This window comes from Carassius carassius, chromosome 6 (assembly GCF_963082965.1).
Source record: "Carassius carassius chromosome 6, fCarCar2.1, whole genome shotgun sequence".
NCBI lineage: Eukaryota > Metazoa > Chordata > Actinopteri > Cypriniformes > Cyprinidae > Carassius > Carassius carassius.
Window position 1 is genome coordinate 23,212,810 of NC_081760.1, and position 12,191 is coordinate 23,225,000.

Below are 12,191 nucleotides of genomic sequence, written 5' to 3' on the forward strand. Positions count from 1 at the left end.
TCACATTACTATAGAGTGCCATTTGAGGACAAATAATCAGAATTGGGTTCTGCAGTCCACTGCGGTCTTTATTCAGTCTATCTGTGTAAAATTTTCTTAAACTTAATACACTGTGATGCCCAGCAGCTTCTTTTAAATACGCTTGTGTGTTGTGCATCTTGCATCAGTGCAAATTCTGTGTTATGCTGCAGTGCTTTCAGCTCTGTTTTATGCACGGTGCAGAAAAGTGATTCTGTTGGCCACCTCTTTGTTGGGTGATCCATAGTCAGTGTGTGCTGAGTGTTTCAGTTTAATAAATCAAGGACATACCATACAGATATTTTTTTTATTTTTACTGAAATGTAGGCAAATAGAACAGATTTTAGAACGTAAACTTCTATTTCAGTATAATAAAGCTTAGAGATGATAGGAAATTCCATGTCAGAAAGCCGATACTGCCATCAACTGGTCAACATCTTACATTGACTGGATGCTGCTTTTTTTGAGTTTAAAACATAAACTGTTAAATGGTAACTGTGTTCATGTTCTAAGACGAAAATTAACATCCAATGCATACAATGTCATATAAATTGTTGTTTTTGAAAAAATAAAAAAAAATAAAAAATAAACGAAAGGTTGCATTTATTTGAACACAAATCCAGTGTTTCAGGAGGCATTTCTCCAGTCTTTAGTGTCACGTTCTTCTTCAGAAATCTGAATTCTAATATGCTGATTTCCTGCCCAAACACACGCACGTACACACACACACACACACACACAACTATACTGTATACATACATACATATATACTGAAATCTCTCTCTCTCTCTCTCTCTCTCTCTCTCTCTCTCTGTCTTCAATACATTTAAGATACAACACTAACGCAAGATGATAAACAATAAATTAAAAAGTTAATTATTTTATCTGTACAGTATGAAAATTGATATTAATTTTTATATTTAATTTGCTGGATTACATTTTTACAGTGTTATTAAAATTTTAAACAATATGTTTACTTGAGCATTAAACAACAAGCATTATCTAAATGTGAAAATGGGGTATATATTGTAGAAGGACTGCAGAAAAAAACAAAAACAAATGTTTTAACCAATATATATATCATGCATCCCCACCATATTCCTTTGATCAAATAACAGGAGGCTTGCTGTTGAAGGGTTTTCCAGTGACTTTGTAAAGTGACATTATAGTGAAACGTCAACAGACTTTAGTTGTACTCATTCAAATCTTTCTTCCTGCAATTTTCAAAAGGAGGACCTGTGTTTGATCAATGTACTGTACATTGCAGCTATCAATAACTCCCTAAAAGGATTTTCACTTGAATGGCAGAAGCTTTAGCTTTTCATGCAGTTAGAGTTTTAATTCAAAGTTTATTTAGATCCCATTTCATATGGGAAAGTAATTGACAGAATTTTTTTTTTCAAATCATACCTGAGAGTCTGTGCCTCACAGTTTCTTGAGGCCTATTATGTGAGCATTTAACTGTGAGATGCAGTGAAATTGTAAAACAATGTAATGTATAATGTCAACACATCTGTTTGTGCACTGGTACGTGGCAGCAAACTGGGGGAATGATGTTTTATTAGCCTACACAATGAATCAGGGAAACCTTTTAAAATGGTAAAGGCAGCTGGTACGTTTATGCCCATGAGCCAGATTTGATTGCAAACAAAGCAGTGAAATGGCCTGGATGTGTGTTATGCAGTTAGCTTTTTCCTTTTATGTACTTTAATATGAAGTGTGCTCAGCACCAACGGCTGGTTAGCAACTCAAAGCACAGTCAGAGTGCTTGAGGATAAATATTAGCAAATGACCCCCGGAAGGCCCAGTGGCCTCAAAGTTGAACAGAAGAATAATGCAGTTTATAAGGCTGCATGCATCCCATGAAAATAAATGCTAGGCTGTGTAGCCTGCAAACAGTGTGGGTGGATCTAGTCAACTTGATAGATAATTATTATAAAGATGCTGTAGAAAGAGAATGGTTGAGAGCAAAATAATAGATCAGAGAAACAAACAGGATATGGTCTATCAGGTTGAGGGAGACAGAAAAGAGAAATGAATGGGATATATTGGGTTCAATGGATGTTAACGTAAAATGACAATTGTTTGTTCCAAACCTGCATCACCTTGTTTCTATCTATTGTAAAATACAAAAGAATGTATTTTAAAGAATGATGGTAACCAGTGGGCAGCCATATTTTTGCATCGCCCGAGGATCATTTAAGGGTCCGGTGCCTTGCTCAAGGGTCTCACATCAGTCATGGTATTGAGGGTGGAAGCGAGTGCTGGTTATTCAATTCCCCCATCAACAATTAATAATAAATAAATAAATATACAATATAAAAATACAATAATTTAGTCTTGTCCCTTATTTCTTAAAAAAAAAAAAAGCACAGTGAAGCAATGCAATGCAGTTATTGCAGGATTTAACACCAAAAATGTGATGCTTATGTTTTATATAATAACGTTTTTCTTCTGTTAAAATGTATGTATTGTTTGGATTGTAAGGTTGTCTTTTTTTTTAAAGGAAAAAGTAATTTAATATTTTTTTGGGAATCATTATGCCACAAAGTGCTGTCGATTGCAGATTCAGAATATTCTTGAGTTGATCAGTGTGAGACTGGACTACTGTTGTGTGTTTAAAGTAAATCTGTGGGATCTGCCGTATGCTTAGCCAAAACAACTCACAACACATTTCCACTGAGGGAGCTCATTTCCCATCAACGCACACGATCCCAGCACAATGAAATAAACCTCAAAAGAGCTAATTTTAGAGCAATTTCTGTCAGCCTGTGATATGTGAGCTTTTATAGTTAACATTTAAATATTATGCTAATATGCAGCGGGATTATCGGCTGAAAACGGTGTTTTGACAAGCTTGTCATAGCTTGATCTCTTGCCTGTCGTGAAAACGGTAAAGTTAGACCACAGAAATCCCGATAGAGAGCGTGGAAGACGGCTTGTATATAAAAAATGAGCGAGAGGTGGCGCTGTTTCACTGAAAAATAATTATAATCTCTACGCATGTGGCGGCAGACAAACCTACACAACAAAAGCGAAAGTCTCCAAACAAGATAGCAGAAGCTGGAACCAAAGACCTGTTCTTTGGCGAAAACAGGGTTCCTGAAGATCACTGGTGCTACATTGCGCTACACGACATTTCCGGGTTCTACATGGACATTTTATGTGAGCGCTTCTTTCAAATCAAGCTGACACTGAAAATCGCTGTGTTGTTGGACATACTTAAAGATTAAAGGTCAAAAGTGTTGATTATTAAAACGTAATTTACGCTCTATCGGTTGACCAATCAACTGTGTTTCAAAGCTGAATAAAGTTGTTTTGGAAGCTTGATTTGCCACAGGATAAAAAAAAAGAGTTTCAACTTTAACCTGAGCCAATGGGAAAAACATTAATTGCACTAAGAGCAAGTTATTTATTATTTATTGAATCAAGTTAAAACATATAGATGTGAATCATTACCCTAATTTTTTGGCTGAATGAATTATTTTTTCAGTGCAGGAATAATGAGACTGTGTTGTATTGTGGATGTTCTGGTCTGCAGGACACCTAACATTGACAGACTGGCTCTGGAAGGGGTGAAACTGACCCAACACAGCTGCTGCACTCCCAGCAGGGTGGTGTTCCTCACAGGCAGATACCCTGTCTGGTCAGGTCCGTACTGGAGTTACTGCACTTTGAGTACTGCTAGAATAAGCAACATGCAATTTTTAAAGCATTGTTGAGACTTAGTGTTAAAGGCCACCTATTATACAAAATCCAGTTTTGCAAGGTGTTGGAATTATGTGTAGACCGCCATCAGAATGATAAAAATCCATCCAGTCTTTTTTCTTTTTAATATTCATAAAACCAAACCAGGCTCAAAAAATTTGCGGTTTGTTAGCAAATTGGACCTTTCTGCATCGTCAGGGGGTCTTCCGCAAGAGGAAATCACCTTTGCCAAGGCTGTCGAAGAGCAAGGCTATTCCACTGCTGTGATTGGTATGTTACTTGCATAACTCTGGTTATCTTTACAGGGTCCTGTAAATATGTCACTGTGGAAAATGCCTCAGGCGTGGCCAATGACAATACGCATGGTGGCTGACAGAAAGGCCACGTGAATGACAAGGGTCACCTGTTGTTACGCAATTCTTAAAATATCTCTTGTTCATTCTAATTGCATGGAGGGAAGTGTATCGAGTGTATCGTGTATCGTCACTTTCTATCAGTGAATTGTAATTATACTATTAACCTAAAAATCGTTTGGGATCTCATTAGGTATATAAACAGCTCATAGTTCAGATATTCTAGTAACTAGTGTTGTTAATGAAAAATTGGGATATTCTTTTCAAAAATATGTAATTCTGTGTACATTTATTTTTAAACAATGGACTCGGATCAGTGTCGTATTATACAACCTATAAAATCTCATGATTGAGTGCAGTGATGTGCAAGCTAACTTGGTGCTTATATCTTTGGACTGATATGCAGTTAAATAGTATCTATAAGGTAGATTGATTGCTTAAACCCTCCTGGGGCAAGCTCATGCTGTTATAATTTGGCTTCACGGATTCTTGGGACATGGGACAAAAGGTGTCCATCGATTTAACTTAACACTGGATTTGAAAACAGCAACATTTCTGCTGTAAAAAATAACTCAGTATTATTTATAGAACGTTCTTAATACACACATGCCCTTTTATTGTATGAACCATTTTGTTTTTTGTTTTTTATCAGAATTATTACAAAAAAATCTCTATTCTCAGACCATAATTTGTACTTCCTATATATACTGTAGATATAGTAAAGTCAAGATAAATATAAGTATGCGTACTTAAAATATGTGTTTCTATTTGTAAATATTTATGAAACATATACTGTTCAAAAGTTTGGAGTCTATAAGATTATTTGATATAGTGTCTTATTTCTAAAGCTGCATTTACTCGATCAAAACTACATATTTGTGAAATATTGTAATCTTAAATAACTGTTCTCTGCATTTTAAAAATTTCATTTTTCGCTGGGATGCAAAGCTGAATTTTCAGCAGTCATTACTCAAGCCTTCAGTCTGTCACATGATCCTTCAGAAATCAGTCTAATATGCTGATTTGCTGCTTTAAGGAGCATTGCGTAGGTTCTGAAATTTCTAACCGTTACTGAAACCAGTGGCCGTTAGAGGAACTGCAGCCAGTCTCATGCTCGTTCTCAGTGCGCACGCTCTTTTTTTTTTTTTTTTTTTTTTTTTTACTTACGAGGAGTGTCCGTGGGTGTCTGAATTGTGCTGGAGGCTGGTCGCTTCTTTCCATCCGCAGAGTCCATTTGAAAACACTATTGCCGCTGCTTACTATAATGGCTGGTGTGCCGTACAGTTGTAAGCCCAAGTAGATGAGAACGCGCATGACGTCACATTTTGTGAATTTTCGCGCCAATTCGGGCCCGACTCCTCCACACACAATTGAGCCTACAGGCTGATAGAGGCAACTGTGGTGGACAGTCGAGGTGTCATTCTTTTTTTACATCATGGTTGGCTCATACATGTACAAATAAAAACATTATCTTAAAGATTTTTTTTTTAAGTAAAAACCTCCACATAGCTCCTTTAACCTCTTAACTGTCACCCCCATTTTTGAACATAGACGTGAAAGTACACTATTCACACTTAAATTGTTATAATTCATAAACGCTTTTGAATACAGACCAAAGGTTGGTCTCTTTTTAAAGAAGACAATCTGCAGATTATTGCAGAAGTGAAATCATTTCAAAAATGAAAGTATAAACAAGTTATAGAAGTTTAAATTTACTGTAAATACATTTCTTATTTTATTTTTATTATATTTTATATAAAAATATTTTATAAAATATTTTTTAATCCAAAATTGCTATAAAATTAAAGCCATATGTCTAAATAAGTTGTGTTCCAAATTTGAAGTTGATATAAAAAAAATGTAGGTTCATATGCAATTTTGTTTAGGCGTTATACCACAAAAAGCCACCGGGTGCCATTGAAACTCCATTGAATTTTTTGGATGCATTTTTCTGTCACAAATGTATCAATTTCTCTCTCAATATTATGTCTATGACAAAATAACCACCAAATATGGAATCTTGAGACTCAGACCTTTCCAACGATATGTATTTTGTCAAGATTATGAAAAGTTTTGATTCTAAAAGACCGTAATATATTTGGAATATGACCCCTCCCACTAAGGGGGGGGGGGGGGGGGGGGCACGCTAAAATATTTTAAAGTACGATTTCCATGGTAACGCAGTGTCCGATTTCAAAATGGTTTTCATAGGATGAATTTGGAGTATTTAAGCTTTCAAATGATATATAATTTATGATCATTACTAAAACATGTGTTAGGGAAAAAGGAAGCGGAGTAGATTTTTTGTGACAAAGGTCAGAACTCCTGTTATGATGTATATGTTTTGAGGTGCACTCTTTTTATAAATTAATCTTTTACTGTTCCTTCATAATTTTTAACAACAAAAAGGGGTCAAATATCTATTAAGGAGTCTTAGACCTTTCCAACGATATATAGTTTGTCATAATTAGATTAGGATATAATTGTAATATATTGAGGTAAATTTAGGCGTCCCGTATACGGGAAAGTGACAGTTAACAACATTTCTTCATATCATCAGTGTTGAAAACATGTTGTGGTGCTTCATATTTTCATGAAAAGTGTGATACTGTGCTAAACAGAAAGTTTAAAAGAACAGTTTTATTTTAAATGTTTTTTTTTTTTCTTAACTGTCACTTTAGATCAGTTTAATGCAGTCTTGCTGAATAAAGGTATTATTTTTTAATTAATTAGCTCATTTATATGCTAGATTTGTCAAAATTTATAATAAATATTAGTTATGATATCTGACTGTATATGTTGACATATTTAAAAATGACAAGGAAAAGCAAAATTTGTGAGAAATAAGAAAAATTAAGAACAAAATGCATGCAACAGAATGACAGAGTATGCAGCTTGCTAACTCACTCTGCAGGAAACAGTAAATGCTTTTCATCTTTTCTAGGAAATCACGGTTTGGTTCAAAAGGGGGCTGAAAGAGTCATGTTCAGAATCACAGTTAGATCCGAGAATGGGTTTAGTGGTTTGTAGACAATTTGCATCCCTCATAAAATGAAATATCCGTATCTCTCGCACACTTAATTCACCAGTTGATTACAGTTGCATAAAATGAATGGGAATGTGCACTCCTCCACTCAGCTGCCACACTGTGCAGCTGTGACGAGTGCGTGCTCTCCTGCTGATTTATGCATGCCACCGCTGTGGAGTTGTCCGATCTGACCAAAATGCAGTGTTTTCAGAAAAAGTTTGCAGATTCAAAACAAGAAGAATAATTTAAGCTAATGTGTCCCTTGAAATTATGGGGGCCATAAGCCCTTCATTGCTCTGCCTTCGACCTCTGTGAATTGGGACCTATGTTACAATTATTAGAAATGAGGAGTCTTGCATGTAAGCTGAAGAGTCAACTGACAGTTGAGGTTAGGGTGGGCAATGCTGGGTTGCTGTCCAAACCCGGTTTTGCAAAAACCCCAGGAGAATAACAGCCCATGTCAAAACCATTAAGCCGAACAGACGAAGGCACATCCCGAAGGAATCAGCTTGTCCCTCCACATTCTGTGAGGGAGTGCTGAGAAGCAGATTGTCTAAATAAGCAGACACTCTGAAACTGACATTTCTCAAAGCCACCTGTAACCCCCAAGGGATGAGAGAGAGCCCGAAAGCTATTGCTTGATATTTGTGAGTTCCGTGTCTCAGGTAAACATGAGGAATTTGTTGTTTGCAGGTGAATGTCTGTGTGAAAAGATTTTAACAATTTGGTGAAACAAATAAAGAGAGACAATAGGTCCATGCATTAATCTGTTGCACTATGAGAGCAAAATTAAGAGATACATTCTCTTTTCAGTTACAAATTTGACAAATTTCTCTCTCTCTCTCTCTCTCTCTCTCTCTCTCTCTCTCGCTTTACAGCCCAGGTATAATACAAAAACATATATATATATATATATATATATATGTTTTTGTATTATACCTGGGCTGTAAAGTGGATTGTTTTGTGGACTATTGTGATAATATCTCATTCTATATTACAACCCGAATTCCGGAAAAGTTGGGACGTTTTTTAAATTTTAATAAAATGAAAACTAAAAGACTTTCAAATCACATGAGCCAATATTTTATTCACAATAGAACATAGATAACATAGCAAATGTTTAAACTGAGAAAGTTTACAATTTTATGCACAAAATGAGCTCATTTCAATTTTGATTTCTGCTACAGGTCTCAAAATAGTTGGGACGGGGCATGTTTACCATGGTGTAGCATCTCCTTTTCTTTTCAAAACAGTTTGAAGACGTCTGGGCATTGAGGCTATGAGTTGCTGGAGTTTTGCTGTTGGAATTTGGTCCCATTCTTGCCTTATATAGATTTCCAGCTGCTGAAGAGTTTGTGGTCATCTTTGACGTATTTTTCGTTTAATGATGCGCCAAATGTTCTCTATAGGTGAAAGATCTGGACTGCAGGCAGGCCAGGTTAGCACCCGGACTCTTCTACGACGAAGCCATGCTGTTGTTATAGCTGCAGTATGTGGTTTTGCATTGTCCTGCTGAAATAAACAAGGCCTTCCCTGAAATAGACGTTGTTTGGAGGGAAGAATATGTTGCTCTAAAACCTTTATATACCTTTCAGCATTCACAGAGCCTTCCGAAACATGCAAGCTGCCCATACCGTATGCACTTATGCACCTCCATACCATCAGAGATGCTGGCTTTTGAACTGAATGCTGATAACATGCTGGAAGGTCTCCCTCCTCTTTAGCCCGGAGGACACGGCGTCCGTGATTTCCAACAAGAATGTCAAATTTGGACTCGTCTGACCATAAAACACTATTCCACTTTGAAATAGTCCATTTTAAATGAGCCTTGGCCCACAGGACACGACGGCGCTTCTGGACCATGTTCACATATGGCTTCCTTTTTGCATGATAGAGCTTTAGTTGGCATCTGCTGATGGCACGGCGGATTGTGTTTACCGACAGTGGTTTCTGAAAGTATTCCTGGGCCCATTTAGTAATGTCATTGACACAATCATGCCGATGAGTGATGCAGTGTCGACTGAGAGCCCGAAGACCACGGGCATCCAATAAAGGTCTCCGGCCTTGTCCCTTACGCACAGAGATTTCTCCAGTTTCTCTGAATCTTTTGATGATGTTATGCACTGTAGATGATGAGATTTGCAAAGCCTTTGCAATTTGACGTTGAGGAACATTGTTTTTAAAGTTTTCCACAATTTTTTTACGCAGTCTTTCACAGATTGGAGAGCCTCTGCCCATCTTTACTTTTACTTTACATAAGAGTTGCTTTCTTATGTTGAACATAAAAGAAGATATTCTGAAGATTGCTGGTAATAAAACAGTTGGTAGTTGCCATTGACTTCCATATAATTATTATTTTTTTTTTCATCTTTTGTTCAACATAAGAAAGAAACTCATACAGGTTTGGAGCGACGTGAGGGTGAGTAAATGATGACAGAATTTTCATTTTTGGGTGAACTACCCCTTTAAGTTGTAACTATCTGCAGATGTAGTGGCTTATTCTATTTTTTTGAACTTTCTTTAAACACAAATCACTCTTCTTTCCCTATATTTCGGCTTGTTAGGCCTTGTAAAATGCTTATGGTGTTTTTCAGTTGTATGTTTTATGTACAGTAATAGTTTGTGCCTTGTGTTAATGAATTGCAGAAGTTTCAACCTTGGTGTTATGGATTTAAAAAAAGCCCAAATGACAATTTTGATAAAAATCAATACTGCATTGCACTGGAAGATGTAGCTTTTCCAGTAGTTATAGCTAAATGTTGCACCAAGTTGGTTTTAAGATTTTAATATTGATCTAATTGACAGTTAGACAGCTCATAGTGTTGTTGCTTTTGTTAGGTCAGATCATGCATACTTCGGAGCACTTAAACTTGAAGGAAAACTCACTGGTGTACATGACTTCAGATCAGGGGCCTCACCTGGAGGAGATTTCCATTCACAAAGAAATGCATGGGGGTTATAGCACATTTCAGCATTATTTTCAGTTTTAAATATGAGGTGAACAGTAACAATGTTTGGTTTCATCCCATTTGTTTTTCCGTGCCATCTCTTGAGCAGCTGGCAAGTCAACCAACTGGGAAGGTGGGATTCGGATACCAGGGATTCTTCATTGGCCAGGGGTCTTACCTGCCGGGAAGGTCATTGATGAGCCCACTAGCAACATGGATATTTTCCCCACGGTGCTGAATTTAGCTGATGCTTCCATACCCAGCAACAGGTGAGAACATGTCGCCTAGCAACAAGATCTGCCAGTCAAGGATTTGGTTACTGAGACAACAGATGTAGATAAAATGGATGCTACTAATCTGGAGGTAGATTGAAATATTTTGATATACAGAAGTCAATAGATTAGAATGTGTTTTCAGTTAGTTAATAAGATAAGCATATTGCTAGGCTAATAATATAATATATACAGTACCTATATAATGAGCATGTAACTAGGCTAGCAGTTGCAGTGCATTACCACTTGTTTTCATTACAGAGTCACCGTGCCGTTGGCTCTGATGTCTCTTTAGTGGTTAAACAAAATATAATTCGTTTTGGGTAAATCTAACAGGTAAACTTTGGTCTGTATTCAATTTATCTATATGTTAAAATTAAAATTAAAAAGGCAAATTGATATAATATTTCGTTTCATTTTAATGACTGTATATATACACTTCCCTGAACGAAGTACATTTCTGCGGCTATTATTATGTTCAAATGAAAACTAAAGGCAGTGGTATTTGATATCCTATTTCGTTTTCTTGTAAATATACAGAGAGGAAAATTGCAGTAGCCAAGACGAGCTGACTGATGTTATCAAGTACGCTGCTGTTTGCAGAATTACTGGATTTGCATTGTCGCGGACATCACACTCCCGAGTCGAATGCACAAAGTCTGAATTACTGAGGATGCAAGTCCAAAATCAGCGTACTTTGTATTGAGAAACCCCCGCAGACCTACGTCACCAGTCTATTTGCCTAATCTTCCCGGTACTTTACACCGCGGTGGAAACGCAGAAAGCAATGGGACTTGGGGGAAAAAAGTTCCTGGGAAAAAAAGTTCCTGGTACAAATGTTCCGGGTAATTTCGGCAATTGATTGTCATGATCTCTTGCCTCTGCTGCAAGGGCAAGTGGAGTGTTCTGAACATGAATTTATGTTTCATTACTGCAATGCCCAACTGAATGCTGTCAGATGGCACCCGACTAACAGTGAGTCCTTACTTTAACAAATGTATTGCTTGTTATTTAATTCCAGTTAATGCACTATGGAAGGTTATTGTAAAGTTTTACCAATATTTTGACAATCTTAATAATTAGTAATTTGAGCAGTTATTGCTCTGGGTTGCTCTTCAAACTATATAAATTGAAGTCTACCAAAAAGTACATTGGAGATCAAAATTAGAGAACAACCTACAATTTCCTAAATTTCGAGGTCACTGCTTAGTCCTATTTGAAGTGATCCTAACAGGAGTAAAAGCACAGTTTGCTAAGCATATTTTATGAGTTAAATATATTGTGAAGCACAGTATAAAAAACTTAAATTAGGTATTTGAAAAAGAACACTAATCAAAATTAGAGAACACTTTCAGATAGCTCCCAGTTGTTGGTGTTTATTTTCTGTAAAATAGTTTAATGGGTAAATAGATTTTTTTTTCTGTACATGATAAATAGATAAAGGTGATGACCGATTCTTTACATTGCCTTTTTGCTTTACCCCTGACTTCTACCCAGAGAACAGCTCTGTTTGCTTCCACACTCATATCTGCTTCTGCATCAAGCCATACATCACATTCCATGACCCTCCGTGCTTTATGACCCGTCAGAAAGCACCCCAGACACCGAGCCCCAGTTCTACTGCGTTCTGGAGGTCATAAGGGCAGCAGTGAGCCGTCATGCACAGAGTCTGAAGCCTGTTCCAGTACAAGTTTCTCCTCTACAAATAGTATGGAAGCCCTGGCTCCAACCCTGCTGCTTGTCTCTCAGTCAGCTGTGCACACGTGAACGAGATCATAAGATAGAGAAGCTTCAAAATGAGCTTCAAAAAGAAAAGTCAGGTACTCAAAATCCTATGGCTTTAATGCACACTAAGGGCATGTGA

The 12,191-nt window shown here is 36.9% G+C and overlaps 1 pseudogene; it reads left to right on the forward strand.

Annotated features, from left to right (window-relative positions):
• Positions 1-1,519: 1,519 nt before the first annotated feature.
• LOC132141670 (steryl-sulfatase-like) lies at positions 1,520-12,191 on the forward strand (annotated as a pseudogene).